The sequence below is a fragment of the Bos indicus genome, chromosome 12 (genome assembly GCF_029378745.1).
Source record: "Bos indicus isolate NIAB-ARS_2022 breed Sahiwal x Tharparkar chromosome 12, NIAB-ARS_B.indTharparkar_mat_pri_1.0, whole genome shotgun sequence".
Lineage (NCBI taxonomy): Eukaryota > Metazoa > Chordata > Mammalia > Artiodactyla > Bovidae > Bos > Bos indicus.
Genome location: NC_091771.1, coordinates 32,785,052 through 32,808,008, shown reverse-complemented (window position 1 = coordinate 32,808,008; position 22,957 = coordinate 32,785,052). Strand labels below are relative to the sequence as shown.

The following is a 22,957-nucleotide window of genomic DNA, read 5'->3' as shown; positions in this document are numbered from 1 at the left end:
TTTAAATACTAATAGCAGCTGCAATGCAGGAGACCTGGGTTCAATCTGAGTTGGGAAGATCCCCTAGAGAAGGGAATGGTAACCCACTGCAGTATTCTTGCCTGGAGAATCCAGTGGACAGAGGAGCCTGGTGGGTCACAGTCCATGGGGTCACAAAGAGTCGGACACGACTGAGTGACTGACACATACACACACACAAAAAACAGCTGTTTACATTACCCTGCCAATGTCACAAAGAGTCAGACACAACTGACACACACACACACACACACACACACACACACACACACACACACACACACACACACACACACACACACACACACACACACACACACACACACACACACACACACACACACACACACACACACACACACACACACGGCAGCTGTTTACCATGCCAGTGGAGCCCCCACTCAGCTAAGAGGCTATTCTGTGGTGCCTTCTAGTTTGGGGCCGAGGCACTTAGGTAAGCCATGAACTGGTTTAAAAGAAACACATGGTTAGAAGTGATTTGCTTATAACTAATACATTAGATAGCAGTTGTTTTGCTTTATTTGGTCATATGGGGAAGTGAGAAGATTGAAACATGACACATGTTGCTCCTGTTGATGCGTATGGTTTGTTTGGCTAATAAGTTAGACGGTAAGCTTCTCAAAGGCAGAGGACTGGTTCTTCTCCATCTTAGAGTTTGGTGTCACAACTTACAGCAGGTACCGAGTCGCGTCTGTGGACATCATAAATCAGGAAGTGTTCACTGCTGAGTCTGCATGTGGACCGTCAGACTGTACACCCCAGAGCAGGCTTATTCTGAAAAAAAAAAGAAAAAAACAACAATGCTTGTTGCTTTGCCATGTGTATGTTTTGTTAAGTCCAACTGTGGCCCCAGATGCCAAATGAAAGATTTACTGTGTGGCTGATGGTTTCCAGTGCGAGTGGAGGTTGTAGCTGGGGACGGTGCTCTAGAAACCTCACTTCCCAGGCCCAGGCAAGAGAGAAGGTTTTGATGTTGTTCCCATGGATTGTGTGAGATTTAGGTTTTTTTTTTTTTTTTTTTAATTGTTTTAAGCCTGTCTATCTTCTGAGTGATCTGGGCTTGTATAGCAGACAGGAGTGCTGTGCACCAGTGGCAGAGAACCTGGGTGTGTTCGCTGGTTGGAATCGTGTTCTGAAGGAGGCCTCGTCTAGTGCATAATTCTGACTTTGTTTATAGAATTTTTAATAATGAAGTAATATTTGATTTCTCCAAGTAGTTTAACATTTGACTTCTGTTGTTCAATCATGTTTCAAATGATTGTGGCTCAGTGGTAAAAAATCTGCCTGCCAGCGAAGGAGATGCAGGAGACCTGGGGTTTGACCCTGGGTCAGGAAGATCCCCTGGAGAAGGAAACAGCAGCCCTCTCCAGTATTCTTCCCTGGAGAATCCCGCGGATAGAGGAACCTGGTGGGCTGCAGTCCATGGGGTAGCAAAGAGTTGGACATGACTGACAGTGCATGCATAGGATTTTCAGTAATGATGTAATATTTGATTTTTTCAAGTAATTTAACATTTGGCTTCTTGTTCAATCATTTTTTTGAAAGACCTTCTCCACTGCAAGATACATATTAAAAAAAATCTTCTGTTTCTTTCAGTCCTTTGTTGGCTTTATTTGAAATTTCTTTTGCTATAAAGGATGGGTTCAGACTCAGTGGGTTTTTAACCCCCTAATGGGTTGTTACAGTAGCATTTAATAATAATCTTTACTCCAGTGGTTTGAAATGCCTCACCCATTTTAGACTGAGTTCCTAGATGTGTATGTATTTGTCATTTTCTGCGTTTTCTAATCTGCTCTGTCATAGGTGTGTTTACTCAGAAGTCAGCACCACACGATTAATTACTGTAGCTTTAGTGTCTTTGTGTCTGATGGGGATGCTATCAGCTCTTTAGTCTTCTTTTTCAGAATTTCACATCTCTGCTTGTATTCCCGTAAGAACTTTAAAATCGGCTTGTCTTGTTCCTAAGAGGATTGTTGGGCATGCTTACCGAAAACCTTCCTCAGTGATGAGTGACACTCTGGATTCTTAGGGCCCCATCTGTGTTGTTAGCCTAGAGACTTGATTTTAAATCTAGTTCTGACATTAAGTGGCTTTGTAACTAAAAAAAATCGGATTCACGTTTTACTATTTTACAACTGTTTGCAGGTGCTTTTAAAGAATTGGCTGTGTACTCACTTTTTTTTTTTTAACTTTCTCAATCACTAGACACAACTATTGTAAGAACCCTTAACATTTTTTAGCATCAAAGTGGGGTGCTCGTCCTTGCAAAAGTTGGAAACAACTGAATTAGAGTCCTGTAAGCTCTTTTTTGTTCTAAAATTCAGTTCTAGATAAACGAGAGGTAGTATATCATCAACCCCATCAAGGATTGAATTTACATCATTGTCGTCGCTGAAAGGGCTACTCCAGCAAAAGAAACTGCAGAAGTGGTTCTTGGCAAGATCATTTGTCTGTTTCTTTCTTTTCCTCTGTAAGCAGTTGGTGTTTTGAAAGGAAGCATATTGTCTAGATTTTCAAAGTTCTCTAAAAACAGGATGGGGGAGTGCGTTATTTTCGAAGCATGTAACGCAATTGCATCTTCAGCAGAATTAAGTGCTTTGAAAGCTTGCATTCTTTATGTTGTCATAGTTGACTATTATGATTGAAATAAGTATGTATATGTGTTCTTCCCTTTCTGAGCGTTCGTTGTTAGGGCCGGAGAAAGCCTTGGATGGAATGATTATGGGAGGAGACAATCAAGGCTGTGTTAATTCTCAGATGAGCCAGAGTTTACATTTTGAAGGGCACATCACATCTATACTCTGTAGGATTCTGTAACAGATTGGAAAATAATGGAACAAATGATGGGAGAAGATTGGCCTTCATCTATCGGTGAATAGCAGTTACCATTAAAGTGAGTTTTAAAAGTGAGGAGACGACAATTTCTTTTTTTTGCCCCCTTTGGAAAATTACTTTCGGGCTTCATTGATTTTAAAATTGTTATGGGACTTAAAGAAAAAAACCTAAAAAAAAGAGCCACAAAAAAGCCTATAATTCTATCAGAATGGTATTCTGAAGTGGAGGATGAGGTTTGGGATGAGTTGAATCTAGTTACAGCAGACACAGTCTCTTTAAGAAACAGGAATCATAGGGGTCAATATAGTCATCAGATAAACTTGTTAAATCACCACCATGAAATTAGAAAGGTTAAAGAAGGGAGTTTACCAAAAACAAGAACATAAGAAAATAATCTTAGTATGGCTTCCCTGGGGCCTCAGTGATAAAGAATCCGCCTGCCATTGCAGAGACTGAGGGTTCAGTCCCTGAGTCAGGAAAATGCCCTGGAGAAAGAAATGGCAACCCACTCCAGGATTCTTGCCTGGAGAATCCCATGGACAGAGGAGCCTGGCAGGCTACAGTCCATGAGGTTGCAAAGAGTCAGGCAAGACAGGGCAACTGAAAAACAGCAGCAACAATCCTACATTTGGAAAATTCAAACTGGGAGTCAGTTGACTGGATCCAGATGCTGTTTGTGTGCTAAGTAGGAAGAGGAAATGCCAGGAACGTGGGACTTCAGTCGGTAAAGCCCTTGATGTGTTTCCTTCATTGGAGCACACATGACGGGGGTCAGCCAGAATCAGAGTCTCAGATCCCAGGTCCTGGGAGGGAAGCCAACCAGCCCACTGTGGGTCATGTCCGTCCTGGTCACACTGCGGCCGGGGAGCGTGTGTGTGTGTGTGTGTGTGTGTGTGTGTGTGTGTGTGTGGTGTCAAATTAACTCTGCATGTTTCTATCCAAACTGTGGGTCATGTCCGTCCTGGTCACACTGCGGCCGGGGAGCGTGTGTGTGTGTGTGTGTGTGTGTGTGTGTGTGTGGTGTCAAATTAACTCTGCATGTTTCTATCCAAACTGTGGGTCATGTCCGTCCTGGTCACACTGCGGCCGGGGAGCGTGTGTGTGTGTGTGTGTGTGTGTGTGTGGTGTCAAATTAACTCTGCATGTTTCTATCCAAACTGTGGGTCATGTCCGTCCTGGTCACACTGCGGCCGGGGAGCGTGTGTGTGTGTGTGTGTGTGTGTGTGTGTGTGTGTGAGGGGTGTCAAATTAACTCTGCATGTTTCTATCCAAACTGTGGGTCATGTCCGTCCTGGTCACACTGCGGCCGGGGAGCGTGTGTGTGTGTGTGTGTGTGTGTGTGTGTGTGTGAGGGGTGTCAAATTAACTCTGCGTGTTTCTATCCAAACTGACTTCTGTGTCTTTTGTCAATCACAGATTGCCTTTTGGGAAATAATTTTTAAATAATTGTTTGTTTATTCATATTTGGCTGTGCTCAGTCTTCATTGTTGTATGAAGGCTTTCTCTAGTTGCAGTGAGTGGCGCTACTCTTGTTGGGGTGCGCCGGCTTTCCTTGCGGAGGCTTCTCTTGGTTTGGAGCTCAGGTTCTAGGTGTGGGAGTTTCAGCAGTTGTGGGCTGCCTTAGTTGCGGCCCTGGCTCAGGAGTTGTGGTACATGGGCTTAGTGGCCCCAGGGCATGTGGGATCTCCCCGGGCAAGGGGTCGAACAGGTTCCCTGCATTGCAAAGCTGATTCTTAATCACCGAACCACCAGGGAAACCCGGGAAATACATATTTTTTCCTTAGATTCTAATTTGATCTTGGGCACCCTTTGCCCTCTGAAAAAGCTTCCTTTATAGCTTATATGTGTGCCAGTAAAGTGTCAGGGTGTCTGTTCCCCCACCCTGGCCAGCATGTAGATTTTTGTGTCTTAACCTTTGCTAATATAAGAAGTGAAAATAGCGTATGGCATGGCGACTCTTCTCTGCAGTTATGGATGTCACGTGAGGTTAGGCACTTCTTCATGCCTAGTGTTCGTTGCTCGTCTTGTCTGACTCTTTGCAACCCTATGGACTGTAGCCCCATGGACATAGTTCCTCTGTCCGTGGAATTCTCCAGGCAAGAATACTGGAGTGGATTGCCATTCCCTTCTCCAGAGGGTCTTCCTGACCCAGGGATTGAACCTAGATCTCCTGCATTGCAGGCAGATTCTTTATTGTCTGAGCCACAGGCAAGTCCTCTTCACACCTGCTCTTCTGTTAATCACTGGATGGAGCGTGACTTAGTTCCCTTAGTTCCCTGTTTTTGTTCGGACGAATCCCTGGGCTGCAGGGAGTCTTCTGTTTTGTGAGAGGATTCGTTTGGGAAGAGTTTCAGCTTGTTCTGTCAGGCATCAGATACAGCACTAGGAGTGGTTCATCTCGGGACCAGCTTGGGCAGAGGGAGCAGGCAGGTGCCAGCAGAGCACAGAAGGAAGTGAGCGCGCCTGGTGGGAACCCCCGGGACCGACAGGTCAATTGTGATCAGTAGGACTATAGCCATGACCACGCAGCAGGCAGCAGGGACTGTATGGTCTGGCCAGTTACCTGTGTCGCAAGTGACAAAATTCCATGAAAGTTAGAGACGTTGACCTGGTGTGGTGGTGTCCATAGATGCCTGTGTAGGAGGCGTCTTGCTGATTCAACATTGGTTGAATGCCGAGAGTAAAAATCCTTTGGGAATGATTTTGCATATATCTGGTATTTAAATCTCCCCTTTGGTTATTTCTCCAAAGCACCACGGAGCTGGGCAGACGTGTATATGCATTTCTCTTGCAGTTATATTAAAAACAGTCTCGTTGGGGAAGGTTGGGGTGGAGTGCACCGTCTTCCTCTCAGTGTTAGACCTCGTGCTCTGTGTGATCTTGGATGCGCTTAGACTCGCACTGCTTGGCTAGATGATTCTTTAGACTTTAGCCTTGGTGAACACCCTTGTCATGCCTCTCACACTGAACTGGAGCAGGGCAGCGTCCTGTCCCCAAGTTGGTTCCTTGACTGACCACCACCACCTCTTCCTGGATTTCTGCCAGTGCGGGTGAAAGTGGCCTCATAAGCTCAGGTTACAGCAGTGAATGGGGAATGTAAACACGCCTTTGTTCTCGTGTGTGTAACTTTCCCTCCCCTGTGAATGAAACCCATTCCGTTTGGGGAAACTGGTGCTGAGCCCACATCTGAATAGCGTTAACAACAGGATTTCTCATTAATATGCTTTGTCCGTCCTCGCCAGCAAGACACCGTCCGGATGTTCTTGGCTGGAGGCTGGAACGCTTGGGTTTCTACCCTGCTCTTTTCTTATCTGTGATCCTCTGCTGAGATCTCTCTTCCCCATTTAATCAGACTCAGGAAAAAAAAGGGTGCATCTTCTGACTACTGTTTTTAATTGTAAGATTGCCATCTCTCACTCTCTGTAAAAAGATGTAACATAACATTTACTTTCACTTCAGTCATTTTTTAGAAAAATTTTGACCTTTCTTATTTGATGGGGAAACTAAAAGCCATAAGTTGATGATTCTTATAAAATGTCTTTCTTCCTACAGATCTCATCTTTAAATGTAGATCTTAAACCATAAATATCCCCTGAAAATCTACTTGTAGAAAGTAATCTGGCTGAGACCTAAGTACAAGGCAGATCTAGATGAGATCACTGAGGAAAAGTTCCAAATAAATACATCTAAAATCTGATAGTCTCATAATTCTCTAGTTTCTTCTGTATAAAAAGTAGGGATGAAACGCCACACGGACTTAGGGCAGGCTGGCCATTGACTCCCGAGTTATGTGTTGTGTGCTGTCTGGGCACTGGGGATTCATCAGTGAACCAGACAGTGAAAACAGTCTTTGCCCCACCCCTGCTGAGCTGACACTAATGGGAGAAGCGGGCAGTGGAGGAGGAAACTTAGTCAGTTACACACAGGTGCACACTGGAAGGGGGCAGGGGGTCTGAGGGAAGAGGAGTCCCTGAAGGACAGGGAGGTGGCCAGAGTCAGACGGGAGAGACGAGGGCAGCGTGGTGGAGGGGGGAGAGGACACGGGCCAGGCGCCTCTCCCAGGTCATCGTAAGGCTTGTGGCTTTTACCTGGGTGAGGTGACCAGCCCTTAGAGAGCTTCCGATCAGGAAAGACCGAGATCCCGCTCCCCTGCTGACAGAATTGCTCTACCTTCTGAGTGGAGAGCAGGCTGTTGGGAGCCACAGGCAAAGCCCAGGCCTCCGTGGGCAGGTTGCCTTCCTGCACTTCCTGAGTTTTATGTTTGAGGCTGAGAGAGCTCAGAGCCTGTAAGTTCGCCTGCTGGGGATACTGAAGGGTAAACCATAAAGGACCCAGATGCTTTTTCAGTTGTCTTAATGCCACCTTTATTTTTCTAGACCTGAAATTAAGTCACCTGAAATTCGCTCTTGGTTTTTATTTTACATTTTGGCTTTTGCTTTACATTTTAAGTCAACTTCAGATTTTTTTTTTTATAGCTGATACTCTTATATCATCTGTTTAACGTTTGCCTCGTTAGCATTAATTTCACATGAGATTCTCTTGCAGATTTATTTATTTACCCTTTCTGGGATGCTTACCAGTAGAATCCATGCTCCACAAAAACAAGGAATTATATCTTTTACTGCATTTTTTACTAGGTCCCTAGGACCTAGGCACTGGTACATAGTAGATACCCAACAAATAATTTTTTCATAAGTTAATACTGTAGATACTATTTTGTACGTTTTCCATGTAATCTCGTGTCATAAAACTTTGACCATGTAATTTGGAAGTCTTCTAAAATGCAACATAGGTGGTTGCCTAATAATTTACTTTACAAATCTTACATAATTTGCTTTAAATTGTTTGTCCTATTTCTTCTGTGTTTTATTATTTTAAATAACACTAAGGGGAACATCTTAGTACACGAATCTTTGCCCACACGAATCTTTGCCCACATTTGTGTTTACTCCTTTAGAATATATTTATATATATAGTGCAGAGAAGGCGATGGCACCCACTCCAGTACTCTTGCCTGGAAAATCCCACGGACAGAGAAGCCTGGTGGGCTGCAGTTCATGGCGTTGCTAGGAGTTGGATACGACTGAGCGACTTCACTTTCCCTTTTCACTTCCATGCATTGGAGAAGGAAATGGTAACCCACTCCAGTGTTCTTGCCTGGAGAATCCCAGGGACGGGGGAGCCTGGTGGGCTTCCGTCTATGGGGTCACACAGAGTCGGACATGACTGAAGCGACTTAGCAGCAGCAGCAGCATATATATAGTGACACGTTGTAACTCAGATGGGAAAGAATCCGCCTCCACTGCAGGAGACCTGGTTTCGTTCCCTGAGTCGGGAAGATCCCCTGGAGGAGGGCATGGCAACCCACTCCAGTATTCTTCCCTGGAGAATCTCATGGACAGAGGAGCCTGGTGGGCTGTACAGTCCATGGGGTCACAAAGAGTCGGACACGGCTGAGCGACTTTCACTTTCACTTCCATATATGTAAAGAATTGCTAGTTGAAATCATTTAAATAATTTAAGGCTCTTAACATATACTGACAACAGAAGTATAACAGTTTCTACCCCCAGTGGCATTTTGGGGGAGCACCTTTCTGCTGGCGCTTGCTCTCAGAGGCTGTCTCTTCTCATCCAAGTTCATCCCCTTGGCCTCCCACCTGCAAGGTCTCTGTTCCGCCCACCCAGTTACGGCTGTGCTTTCAGACCCTGACATTCTTACTCTGGGCTCAGCTCTGTTCACTGGGGCTCTGGGGGTCTCCTCCTCCAGGCTGGTAAGTGTTCCCTTTCCATCACGACCTGCTCCTCCTGCCCTGTTCCCTGTGGAGACAAGTGAAGGTTGGGGGTGTGGGAGCCACTCTCAGTTCTTTCCCATTTCCTCTTTAGTGATGAGCTACTTTCCAGGTGACTGAAATTTCACCTGTCTTTCTGGGTGGTTATCATTCCCCCCTATTTCTGTCTCCTCCCATGGGCTGTGTTTTTCCTCCTCAGTGTTTCAGATGTGGCTACTGCAGGGTGTGACCGGGGGCTCGGGAGACTTGCATGCGGACGCATCGTAAACTGTGATAGCTGCGTGTATCTGTCTTGTTTGCATGAACAGGTCCCCTTTGGGAGAGGGGGGTGGCGTTTATGGACCCCTTTTTTATAGCGGCTGTGACTATACTCTGTCCCCAGGGAGAAAAAGAACTGACGTTACTTGTTGAACTGCTCGTGAAATCTTTATGTCAGGTTTAGTGGTAGACAGAAAGCTTTGAAATAGATTTTCATTCTGGAATACATAAAAATTGTCATGGTGATGGGAAAAACCCAGCCCTCTGCTGTGCATTTATATCCACTATTTCCATCTGATAAGGTGCAGATTTCTTAAGTATTTTTGTGCATTTATGTGATATTTTTGATCCAAATTTAAGATTCAGCATATTGAATGAAACTAAACAGTAGTCCTAATTTGGTTATGGCCTGTTTGGTGTCTGGCAGTATGCTGATTGCTGACTGTGTGGTAATTTGGGAGGCTGTAATATTGTTCAGTCCGAGTTTGAAGAGGAAGGATATTGTTGTGAGGAGGCCAGAGTGACTGCCCTCATATCTGAGTTACATCTGTCCTTCTCCTGAAGGAGCTTGGACCTGCAGGACTCAAGGTATAAGTGAAGAAGTACCCACGCTTTCCGGCAATTGTAGAAACTCTGTGGGTCCCTGTAGGGGCCGACTGTGGTCCATGTGAGGGTCAGGGTTGAGAGAACAGGTGGGGCTGGAAGTTAAAGGAATGGACAGAAGCCAGGGGCATATGGGAGTCCAGGTGGGTCATAGCAAGGACATAGACCCCATGGTCAGGTTTCCAGGTTCTCAAGAACCAACACACGGTCCAAAGCCAGGGACCATTTATAAGGGTGAAAGCAACTTGAATCATTGCTAAGGAAACCTCCTTTATATTTACTAATGATGGCCTGGGATGGACTTTCTAACATAGCTGCAGCGAGGAAGGCGAGGCCAAAGCCAAGAGTCACACCAGGGTTGGGATGTGAGCTCGGACCTTGGTCTCCACGACGGTTTCTTTATAGGAGATGTCGTAACACTGGTCCAGTGTCCTCTGTGGTGTGCATGGTGTTACTCTAGACAGCATGAAATGTAAGCTTCTGTTTTTACCCTCCAGAGCTTCTCATTGAGGTGAGAAGACAGAGCCTCTGCGTCCAGAGGGAAACCTCAGTGGGAAGAAGAGGCGTTGGGTGTTTACCTGGATGCTTGTCCTGAGTTCTGTTGAAGCCGGAGGAGGGGGTGAGCGGGCTGGCCTGGGGGTGCTTAGGAAATGTTATACTAGGTGGGACTTCAGTGAGGAGGATGTCGGGAGGGCCCTTCCCCCTCCCACCTTTCCATGCTGTGCACCCCTGTAGCCCATTTCCTCATGGGTAAGCTTGTTAATTTCTGCCTTGCTTGTTGGCATCATGCTCGTTGTAGAGATTAAATGGGACGATTTATGTGAGAGCCCTTTGTAAATGGCACCATGGATTCAGATGTAAGGTGTTATTAATAATTTGCCATTTGCAGCAGGAGCCTGTTGGATCACAGCTCTGTTTTAATTCATTCATCATATGTAAATGAGGTTGTATTCTTGCAATCAGAGGTGTTTGATGAAGGTCATGATTAGACATTGAGGGAAGGAGTCAGAGACTGCTTTTTAGTAAGGTTAGTGTATGTCTGAGATCTTACAAACTTACAAATACATAATTAGTACCGAAAATTAATGTTTAATGTGAATCTGGAGGGTTTTACATTTTTGGTTAATAAAAAGAGGAAATATATCTGAAGAGTAAGTTACTGAGCTGTGAAAAAAACAGAGTCCATTTAGTAGCAAAATCACACGATGCTTCTCATTCCACATTCTAGAACAGACTATTTTTAGCATCTGTTTGAATCAGTGATGAATCCCAGTTACAGGATTCAGTAATTAAAGCAGAGAAAAATATAACATTGTGTAGGCAAGAAAATCTTTTTACTTGAGTTGACTCTGTCTCAGGGTTCAGACTGCTATCCTCAGGGTCTGCCCAGAACTGTCGGTCTGTCATCCCCGAGGGGGTCACAAACAAGAAGAGAGAGCCAGGACCTCAGCCAAGGACACAGTGTCCCCTTTTTAAGAAGGGACGTTTAAAAAAAATGCTTGGGATGTCTTTAATGGGTAAGCTTGTGGTAACTGTGTCATCTGCAGGGCTCTGGAAGAAGCGCTCAGGGGTCCCGGGCGTCCCCCTGTTTGCCTGTCCTCGGGCCCTCCGCGATGGTCAGGCCTGTCCTTCTGTCTCCTGCCTCGGTCCTGCGGCTTGGTTGTTTTTTCCGTTCTCCGGCTGCCTGTGAATATTGTGAAAGCACAGGGCGCACAGCTGCCAGTTGGTCCCGGTCCACATTTGTATCTAATGGTTGTGGATTGTTCCATAACGTTGCTAAACAGCTCTCTGAAAACTTGCTCCCAGTCAGCAATCTCTGCTCGAGCTGGGAGCCTTATTTTATCCTGTGCAAGTTATTATTACTTTGTCTTTTATGCCCCTTCTGCAAAAGCTCATTAACTGTTGGGCTGCATTGAATCGGGGGTTCTGTTGACCCAGATTCTCCTGCCACTCCCCTGGGCGGAGCCCAGCCCTTGGGGTGGTGACCACGGGACTGACACCAGGGCACGAGGCACCTGGCTGAAGTAGGTCATGAAGATGCAGTATGATTTTTTTTTTTTAACCAAGGCATTTGGGAAAGTTCACTTATTTGACAAATGCCTTTTGATCATTGCTTGTGTGCCAAGCATTGAGCCAGGTACCAGGAATTAAAAGATCTTTGGGAGTGAAGAGTGGTTTTAGGACTTAGGTGGCTGCCCACAGCCAGACCTCTCTGCCGTGAGTGTTAAAAAGGTTATATATGTATGTGCTAAGTCGCTTCAGTCGTGTCTGACTCTGTGCAACCCTATGGACTGTAGCCTGCCAGGCTCCTCTGTCCATTGGATTCTCCAATACTCGAGTGGGTTGCCGTGCCCTCCTCCAGGGGATCTGCCCGACCCAGGGATCAGACCCGTGTCTTTTACGGCTCCTGCATTGGCAGGCAGATTCTTTACCACTAGTGCCACCTGGGAAGCCCTAAAAACATTATATATATATTTATAAATGCTTAACAGTCATAGTTGGCAGAAGCAACAAATAATTAGAAAATCCACTTTTCCTTTGAAAACTCATTGTTTACTGTGAATTTCCAAACTTTTTCAGCCTGAGTTCTTTGGTCTCGCAGTAGCAGCTCGGGTATCTTGTGCTGTGGTAATGAATAACCAGGCAGACGTAAGACCAGACCTAAATCCGGGCTTCTTCGATCGTCATGGTTTTAGACTCTTGTGTGCTCATTTACTGGTTCACTGTTTGTTTTGTTCTGGACCCAGGATGGTTCAGGAGGTCTCTGAGCTCCTTTCTGTGTAAAACCCTGGGGGTATAAGGATGAGGTGACCCTCCCGCAGCCCGGGGGGTAGTCACAGTGCCCAGGGACCAGGCAGGGCCAGCACCGGGTCAGCGATGGAGGCTCTCGGGGCGATGTTACCTTGTGGGAGGCTAGCTTGTCCCAGGGATCATTCCTTTGATTCTTGGTCTCATTTTTGTATTCCAGGGAATTTAAGCTTAAATAACCTGCCCTAGAGGGTGTAAGTGGGAGCCCAGTCTGAGCTGGATTCTGGCTCCAGAGCCCACCACACCATGCCATCTTGCATTGCCCAGCTGGTTTGGTGGGCACAGAGGGGGCAGGCTCCACCTGCAGCTAGCAATGTAAGTGATCACTCTGGTCAGAGGGGGGCCGAGGGTGTACAGGTGGGAGGGCAGGTGTGGGAGATGCAGGTGGGGAGGAGGGGCAGGTGGGGAAACCTGTGGAGCCTGCCCAGGAATTGGCTGTGCCACCCTGTGGGGTGGGGTGGTGTGGTGTGGTGCTCATCGTGCGGGGACCCCAAGGAAAAGCCAACGGAGCAGGCAGGCTGGCCGCGTTAATGGGAGGGTGCACTGCGGCCCCCAGTGCCTGTGACGCACGTGCATCTGTGAAGGGCAAACTGGAGCACCTGGGGAAGGCCAGAGGGGCTGGGAGCCCTCCCCTGCCTTCAGATCCTTGGAAGCTTGCAGAGGTGAGGGGTGGCTGAGGTGGATTCTTTGGTTTCCAAGGGCAGACAGAGAGCACGGGTTTAAAGTGATAAAGATGCAGGCTTGAACTGAATACAGGTGTTCACAACGAGAGGTTACAGTGTCCCCTGCCTGGGCAGTGTTCAGGAGAAGCACCCAGGGGTGGGGCGACCCAGAGGGGAGCCTGCACTGAGCAGTGAGTGGCTCTCTGGCCCTTCCTGCTCCAGCCACTGCATTTCCAGTAGCTGCCCAGACCTCGGCAGAGAGGACAGATGCTTTGTTTTATGAGCAGGCTCTGGACCTGGGAACTTTCTGACCCTCTCATGATGCCTTCATATTTAGGTGGTGGCAGAGCACTTGTCTATATTGACCTGGCATCGTCCCTGTACCTCTGAGGACAGGAATCAGTCTTGTGTTGTCACTTTATTCCGCACACACATCTAAGTCTTGTCTTGTTTGCGGCAGCTGGTCCTATCCTCCCAGGACACTGTGCGGGTCGCTCTGGCCACATAGCGCTTTCAGGCCTCGTTTCCACCTGATTCGTGACTGTGTTTCTTATATGCCGTAGGAAGACGCTCAGTGATCGAATGGATTGTGAGGCGTTGATGTGGCCCAGATCTCCATCTGGGTTATTTGAGTCTCCGGCTGGGGATTGTTAGCCCAGAGGTATGGGCCAGCCGTGGCTCTCTGCACAGCCAGCCGCGTTGTATCAAGAATTGATCATTTTGTCTTCCTGTTATACTGGGTAGTTATTGATTATGTACTCTTGCCTGGCAAATCCCATGGACAGAGGAGCCTGGTAGGCTGCAGTCCATGGGGTCGCTAGGAGTCGGACACGACTGAGCGACTTCACTTTCACTTTTCACTTTCATGCATTGGAGAAGGAAATGGCAACCCACTCCAGTGTTCTTGCCTGGAGAATCCCAGGGGCAGGGGAGCCTGGTGGGCTGCTGTCTCTGGGGTCGCACAGAGTTGGACATGACTGAAGTGACTTAGCAGTAGCACCAGCAGCATTGATCATGAAATGAAGGGGGAGAAACTATTGTTTTTATGATCCTAGCATATAAATCTGTGATACATACTTTTTAAATGAACAAATACTTAAAACTGGGACAATTTTTCTTCATCTGCATCCTCATAATATAATTAATGTGGTTTTGTTAATTGTTAAATGAGTGTGCCTATTTGGGAGTGGGCTCTGAATGTCAGCCGATACTATTTTTGTGTTTTATACAGCAGTGCCTCTCCTGCTGCTTGTTTTATGTGTACACACACACACACCCCCCATTCCTCCCGAGGGGAAGCTCTCAGAGCACCAGGACCATGTCTTACATGTACACACACACACACACACACACACCCCTGTTTCTCCCCCGGGGAAGCTCTCAGGGCACCAGGACTGTGTCTCTCTCTTTCTCTCTCTCTCTCACACACACACACACACACACACACACACACACCCTGTTTCTCCCCAGGGGAAGCTCTCAGGGCACCAGGACCGTGTCTCTCTCTCTCTCTCTCTCTCTCTCTCTCTCTCACACACACACACACACACACCCTGTTCCTTCCCAGGGGAAGCTCTCAGGGCACCAGGACTGTGTCTCTCTCTTTTTCTCACACACACACACATACCCTGTTCCTCCCCAGGGGAAGCTCTCAGGGCACCAGGACTGTATCTCTCTCTTTCTCTCTCTCTCTCTCTCACACACACACACACACACACACCCCTGTTTCTCCCCAGGGGAAGCTCTCAGGGCACCAGGACCGTGTCTCTCTCTCTCTCTCTCTCTCTCTCTCTCACACACACACACACACACACACACACACCCCCACCCACCCACCCCTGTTCCTCCCCAGGGGAAGCTCTCAGGGCACCAGGACCGTGTCTCTCTCTCTCTCTCTCTCTCTCTCTCTCTCTCACACACCCTGTTCCTCCTCAGGGGAAGCTCTCAGGGCATGAGGACTGTGTCACACACACACAGGGCACCAGGACCATGTGTACCCCTCGGCACTTCTACACAGGAGCTCCCTACGTGTTGAGCTGGGCTGTGGGGCCAGCTAAGTGTGTCCCTAGCGGCCCTGACCTGAGAGATGTGAAATGACTCCAGCCACGGGAGCTGAAGCTCAGATAACCAACCTGAGAGGCCAGGTGGAGCAACACAGAGGTTGCTGTTTTATCATATTGTTAGGCACACACTTCTAGCTAAAACCATTCCTGTTAGACATGCTGATGAGATGTTTCTCTGAAGATGATAGAGTCTGCATGTTCCAGGGTGCTCACCATCTTGTAAGTAGAGCTTGCTGTGTGCAGAGTGAAGATGGTTGATGCTGTGATCTCCTAGATGGAGAGGAACTTAGACTCTGAGTCTGAAGAGGAAAGTGGCCCCGGAATGCAGTGCAGAAACCACCATCCTGGACCACGTGTGCGTGTCATATGTACTCAGCTCCCCATTTCCAGAAAACTGGAATTCAGAAGCTTAGGCGGGATGGCAGGGACCGAAATAGTAAACAAATCCTGATACAATCAGATTAGGTTAATTATTGGCAGATTACCAGTGAGTTATTTAGATACAACCTGTTCTCAGGTTAGATGTTTTCACATCACAGAGTTCCTTTTTTTGTGTTGACTTTGGATGTTGTAGGAACTAAGAGGAAAGGGCAAAATCCCAGGGACAGCTTTATTATCATTGACCTTTTAAAGTGCTGTTTAGAACAAAATGCGTTATTTTGTAAGTAGATTCAATCATGTCTTTCACAGAAGAGTGTAGACCAAGTTCAGCTGAACCGCTTAGAAGCTGAGTGGCCTGTAATGTATCTGAAATGGCCTGAACTGAGGATCAAGCCACTCTCCTCTCTCTTCTCTGCCTCCTTTTTTTAGAAAAAGACATATCTTTCTAGACAGATATTTACCCTGGCTCCGTTGATTATCCTTGATCTACATTATGACTTGCTGTAGTTTCAAAATAATAGTTTTTCCTTATTCTTTATTTTTTCTCCCCCCTCCTTTTCTTTTTTTGTACTTCACAGGATAAGGGATTTTAAGTTAATAGCAGTGTTTTAAGGATTAGGCTGTGATCCGGTGCCAACATGAGTGCACTCTGATGCCCCCATGTTGAGGAACTTTGCTGGAGGCCTGACCGGTCAAGGACAGCCACAGCTTGGTGGGATTTTACAGGGAGGAGTCCTTAAGCTCACTCAGTTTGTTCCTCTGTCCTTTGACTTCTTCATCCATCTATTCAACAAAAAATTGCATGTCTGCGTGCCTTTCTCTTGGTGTTCCCTTTCCCAGATCTGGTGACCACCCCTCAGCTCAGAATCACAAGCCTGCAGCGTTAAGAGCTGCACTGTTCCATCTCTTGGCCACTAGCCACGCATTGCTGTGCACTTGAGTGTGTGCGTGCTAAGTCACTTCAGTTGTGTCTGACTCTTTGTGACCCCATGGACTATAGCCCCTCTGTCCATGGGATTCTCCAGGCAAGAATACTGGAGTGGGTTGCCATGCCCTCCTGCAGGGGATCTTCCTGACCCAGGGATTGAACCCTCATCTCTTGTGTCTCCTGCATTGGCAGGCGGATTCTTTATCACTAGCACCTCCTGGAAAGCCCCATGTATTGCTGTTTAATGTTAATTAAGAAATAAAATGGAAAACTCAGCTCCTCTGTAACACTTGTCAAGGTCAAGCAATCACTCAAGTGCTGTCTGTGGCTCAGGCTGTGCATGGACCAGTGTCCATCTGTGGAGCGCGTCCATTGCTGTGGGGCGGGGGTGTGTATGGAGGAGCTGAGCCAGGCAGTGCTGCCTCTGCCCCAGGCCCACCCCTACCCCTGGGACACCCCAGTGCCCATCTGCTCCATCACCCAGCACCCACGCCTCTCAAGTTCACTCCCATTAAAAACTTCTCCCCTGTCTCATTGTAGGTCTTGGTTATCTGTCATCTGAATTAAGGCTGTGGTGTTACCAAGGTTGTGAATTCCTCCCACATTCCCCATGGCTGTCACTCCCCCCTCGTGCTCTCTATGTCACACACATACCGTTGTCACATTGAATGCTGATTCCTCATCAATAGGACTTTTCTTCTGGGGTACCAAGAGGTTCTTGTGGGTGCAGTATGGGCTTTGACTTGACAGGGTGGGGACACACACATGAAGCCTGACACATCACCCCAGCAGGTAAATGTTCATTGAGCAGACAGAGGGAGGAACGGGTGGGTGAAGGAGGCCACTCTAGGTTGCACTGTGAAGGCTGGAGCAAATTTGGATGCACGGAAACGAGAAGAAAAGAGGCATTCATGGTGGGGACCATCACAGACCCACGCCTGTTGGCAGGAGGTGAAGGGCACTGTGCTCCCAGGAGTAGCTGCAGAGCGGCGTGTTCAGCACCATGGCCAGGGCTTCACCGAGGGACATAGACCTTTGAGCTACCGCGTTGATGGTGCAGCATATAACTGTGTTTCCCTGAGCTAGTGTGACATCTCTCTGTAGAGGCGCTACATTTCACACTTCACAGTCTTCACCTGTAACTTCCAAGGAGTTAAAGATTCACATTCCCCTGTAAAGTGAGGCAGCACATTCACAGAGCCGAGTTAATTCTTCAAGCCCTTCACAGCTCCTAACTTAGCTTAGAAGTGTTGGCCACTCAGTAGGAAAGAAGAATGCATGTGTGCACGTCCTGAGGAGGTCCTGTGATGCACGTTGTGTGATGTGGTAACTAAGAGCGATGGTGGTGGCCAGACCGCCTGTCCGGACTCTCCCTCTCCAAAGCCGTGTCGTCTGGACAAGACACCTTCCTATCCCCAGTTTCCTCTTTTTTTTAATGAGGGTGTTTACCTGTGTCAACCAAAGAAAACCACGTAGCCTGAAAGTTGGGAGTTATGTTTCATTTAGTGGGGGGGTGTGCCCTACTGAGGACTAGAGCCTTCGAGATAGCCTCGAAGTTTCTCTGAGGAACTGCTCCAAATGAACAAACATGTAGTTGAACATCAGAAGGTCACTAGCAATCATAAAAGACAGACGTCTCAAGATAATGATTTTAGTGCTTTTTTGTGTGTGGGAAGATGCAGGGATCTGGGCTCATGGAACGTAGTCCTTCATCCTCTGTCTTAACTGCTTAGGGCCGGTATCCTGTTTTTCTCCATTCTGAATCCCCTCAGGGCTGACTTGTCAGGGCAGCTGCCGTGGCTGCTGGTTGGATGGTGGGTAGCGTTCTTTGTTTATTGAAACGGCACGGAGCATGATTCTGTCCTGCCTTGCGAAGGTTGAGTTAAATGTGAGTGACATGTTAGCATTCTGCTTAGTCTTCAGTGAGACATTTACCACTAGATAACTAATAACAGAATATTAGTTGCATAGCCTTTCACACGAATGGGGAAATCCACACTTGTGTTTCCCGAAGGAAAAGGTAACTGAGGGCTGTAAATACAAAGCGTCACCCAAGACACACGTGTGTGTAGCCCTTATGCACGGCTAGCAGATACATGAAATAACATTATCCAAAGTGAAACATACATGCTGGGAGGTGATCTGGTTCAGGGGAAGTTTGGCCCGGATCATCTAAAACCCACAGATACTTCTCTGTCTTTGAAAATAGGATGATCACTTATGCAAATGACTTAGGGAAAAGTCATTTTTAATTTTGCATAATCAAGCATCCGCTGTACAGCTGCTCCTGAGAAAGGGGAAGAAAGTCATGTGCTGCTGTTAATTTTAAGTGAGCAAACTAGGAGGACATGTGTGGATCAGAGTGTCATTAAACGATCTTTTTTTTTTTTTTCACACTCTCAAAAGGGTGGTGATGATCCTAACTCTGGGTGTGCATTATCTGCCGGCCCACATACAGCTCACAACACAGCCCTTTCTAGACTTCGGGCTGCTCGCCTTCCCTAAGGACATTGCATCCTGTCCTTTCCTGGGCCTCCTTTCCTAGCTTCACCCCTCCCCACCCGCCCCTGATCTCCCGGGAAGCTTTTGCTCCACTCCACCCACTTCCGGGCCGCTCTGCCCTTTCCTGCATCTACTGTGCTGTGTTGTATCTGCCAGCATCGGCTGCCCTCACAGGGTTGAGCAGGTGTCTTCTCAGTGATTTTTGTGTCCGCAGTGTTGAAAAGCGGGGGGGGGCCAACTTACGCCAGGTACTTGGAAAAGTTTTGTTGGATGAATTAATGCTTGTTCACTATACCTTTCTTAACTGTATTCTCCACAGTGAACCGTAACTCTGGTGGGAAGCTATACTGTTTTTGGTACTGCATTTGGTGAACAGTGTTTAATTTCAGGTGACTTTGCAGACTTGCTGTTACTCTCAGTCATCCTGGAAACACTAGGGTTAGTTCGGCCCACATGGAGTCTTTGTCACTGTTTTATCCCCATATGTACTATTGAAATATTTTTGAAGTAATCACCAAGATTTTTATGGACTTGAAATAAGAGTTCTTGTGCAAAGGGTTGGTATTCCATTAATTGAGGGCGGTCACAAGCCTGCAGTGTGTGTGAGCAGTTCCACTGAACAGACCTGTGATTTACTGGGCTTTTGTGTTTCTTCCCTTTGGCTGTTATTTACTCAAAGTTACTTATAACTCTGAAGTTACTTGCAGAGCTTATTCCAAGAAAAGGAGTGGGAGTCATACCAGAATGCACATTCCTTATTAGCTCCCTGCTAATTAAAAAAGAACTAGTTCTGGGACTAGAGCTCCCTTGATGAAATAATCAAAATGTGAAATTTGAATTTTAAACTTTCTTGAAGACTCGAATGCATTTTGCTTGCCGGTATTTAATTTTATTTTTTCCTTTTTAGCTTTAATTTTGATTGCTGTTACTACTGATACCTGAGCCAGTGGTGATGCTACCTAGGGGACATTTCTGCAACCCATAAGTCAACAGCTACACGGTAAGAGTGTGTGCATTTCATCATTAAAGCCATTTAATTTCTATAACATTGTAGTTCAAAATGTTAATTTGAAATAGAATAGGATAAAGTATGTTAATGTTTCTAAATATTAAATATTAATGTAGTTTAATATATAAATATTAACAGCCAGGCAATATATCAAGCTTTTGTTCCTAGTCAACAGTAAGAATTTGAAAGAGGAAAACTGAAATTTGATATATTCATTTCCTGTTAATTTTTATGTGAACCATAAATGTGGCTATGCAGTTGCTGACTCATTAAACTGAGTCTCATTTTCTCCCCTGTATATTTTGCGCATTTATTTCAGAATTGTCCTAGTCAGTGAAACAAAGCAAGAAAAATAAATATAAGGTATATGGATAGGGAAAGAGTCGAAAGCAAATTCAGGGTTCCCCTCGCCAGGGGCCTCAGAAATGTGGGTTCGCCTGCTAGCCTCTGATACAGCAGGGAGGGTAGGGGCTGGGAGTCGCTGTTGAATACCAGCCCGTACTATCTACTACATTTTGGTTTCTGTGGTTGTGATCTAAAACTCGCAAAAGCAAGGCAACACATTTATATCACTTGTGGGTTTAAATTACTATTTTCTTTTAAATTTAAAGTTAAAAGTCAGCATCATCTATTGGGAGGTCTTATTTCGGCATTTTTCTTCTTTCTGTTAATGTAACTGGAAAGCTGCATATAGTACTTAAAAGTTACGCATTGGTTTCAATTTCATTAAATAGCCTTTGCTTTTTAAAGAAAAAGGCTATCTGAAACAATGTTTAGATGTCCTCTCAAATTCTATGAGACTATAACAGCGTTATTTGTTAACTCTGTTATAACTGTCACTTAGCTTTGGTGGAGTTAACAGTTGTTTTGTATGCTTGCTGTCCTGTTAGAATATACCGACATGTTTTGTGTAATAATATAGGATACACTGGAGGAGGGCACAGCAACCCACTCCAGTATTCTTGCCTGGAGAATCCCATGGACAGAGGAGCCTGGCAGGCTACAATCCGTGGGGTTGCAAAGAGTGGGACACAACTGAAGCAATTTAGCACACACACACCATCTTGATAAGCTGCTGAAAACATTGGAAAACCTTCCTCAGAGCACCTCAGAGACCATGGACCCTCACTTGGTGATGCTGACGGAGGATGTGAGTTGCAGAAACATACTAAGACTTTGGCACCTGCCACAGCTGGTTTGGAGTTGAAGTTCTTGCACTTACTAGTCATGTCACTCTGGATAAGTTACTTTTTTGAGCCCTGAGTTCTTAATCTGTTAAGTTTATCTTTATCTGCCAGCCTATAAAGTTGTAGTGGGTGTCAATGACATATAAAATGCTTATATATGTATTGATACCATGTTCCCATTTATCATGTGTAACCAGTTTACCATCATCAGCTTTATGATTTTGTTTCTTTGGTTGATTTTTTGTAAAATGACCTGTCCGAACGCGGGTTGGAAAAGAAGTTCCAGGCACAGATCATTTCAGAAAGGAGTGAGTTTATTGAGAACAAAGAGCAGAGATCATGTGGGCACCACGAGTGCAGTGGGCTGACCTCCTGACTGACCAGGGAAAATCAGTGCTTTTTGGGTGTTAATGGAATGCTTTTGAACTGTGGTGTTAGAGAACTCTTAAGAGTCCCTTGGACTGCAAGGAGATCCAACCAGTCCATCCTAAAGGATAAGGACTGATGTTGAAGCTGAAACTCCAATACTTTAGCCACCTGATGCAAAAAAATGACTCATTGGAAAAAGACCCTGATGCTGGGAAAGATTGAACGCGGGAGGAGAAGGGGATGACAGAGGATGAGATGGTTGGGTGGCATCACCGATGCAATGGACATGAGTTTGAGTAGGCTCCGGGAGTTGGTGGTGGACAGAGAAGTCTGGCGTGCTACATTCCATGGGATTGCAAAGAGTCGGACACGACTGAGCGACTGAACTGAGCCAATTTGTATAGCTTAAAGACAAAGAAAATTCCTGCTGAAAGGGTGGCATTAGGTGATTGGTTAGGGTGCTATAGGGAGAGTACTGGGATGGGCATTTTTGCCTAATTTGGAGTCAGGAAAACTGTCTGGTAAGGATCAGGGGGGCTATTTGGCAACAGTTACAAGGGGCCCAGTCAGTTCTGGAGATGACCTTAGTACTGGCCTCAGCTTCTGTGGCCTTGGGGCAGGACTCTGCATCACCTGGAAACCCGAATGATCCTTTTGGAGATGATCATAATCCACCTTTCGTACTGTGTTGGAACCAACAAGATGCCAGGTGTGCTATTTGAGACCGAGTGTTGCAAATTTTAGATATTTCACTAGTACATCTCTTCCTGCTTTCATAGTGCAAACAACTGAGTGTAGTTAACTAAAATAGCCATTCAGTTTATCTTAACTTTCTTTCACGAGCACAGCTTCTAGTTGCCAAAAATACTGCCATCAGGATGCTTTTGGTTTCTAAAAATACAGAGACTCTACAGATTCGTAGCACGTGTGCTGGGGAACAGTTGATAGGTTCTACAGATTTACTGCTATTTTGACCTTATTTTATGTCATTCATATGAATCACCAACATTTGGCTATTTTTGACCAACAAAAATGGTAATTTTATATGGTACAAGTTGATATTTCAGGCTATGCCGATAGTGTTTTCTTTACACGATTGGCAAATGATCTGCTTTTGTATCTTATAGTTCATTTCCTCCAGGACCTTAAATTTATTTTTAATGCATTTTGGACTTTTGTTAATTTCTTTGGCGAATGTCATTCTCAGATGGTTGCTGTAAAGGAGTAGGGTGGAGAAAAAGGAGAGCTGCATCTTTCTTAACAAGAAGAGGAGATGCTGACTTATCTCCAGGAAGACTCTCAATTTATGGTCAAGTGAGTGAACAGAAACAAAAGCTAGAGCCTTTTGAGAATTAAACCTTGAGGTCATAGGTCATATAGTAGAGTCTGAGTCCCTGGGAATTCTTGGAGATTCATGTTTTTCAGAAAGCCCTGTCTCCCTCACACGTCTTAAAGCCACTCTCGATGGTTTCAGCTTCTTCATGTGTTCCTAGGAAAAGAATGCAGTGGCCACTCAGCTTAATC

At 46.1% G+C, this 22,957-nt stretch overlaps 1 protein-coding gene across 3 annotated transcripts in view; it reads left to right on the top strand.

The window, feature by feature from the left end:
* The window catches only part of WASF3 (WASP family member 3), a 76,835-nt gene that overhangs the window by 16,806 nt on the left and 37,072 nt on the right, over positions 1 to 22,957 (top strand). For 2 of the 3 annotated variants that reach the window (XM_019971483.2, XM_070800255.1), the window contains exon 2: positions 19,776 to 19,868. The gene's annotated coding sequence lies outside the window, so the exon portion shown is untranslated. Of the gene's footprint in view, positions 1 to 12,260; positions 12,648 to 19,775; positions 19,869 to 22,957 lie in introns of those variants that run through there. The other variant, XM_070800256.1, reaches the window with a different exon arrangement.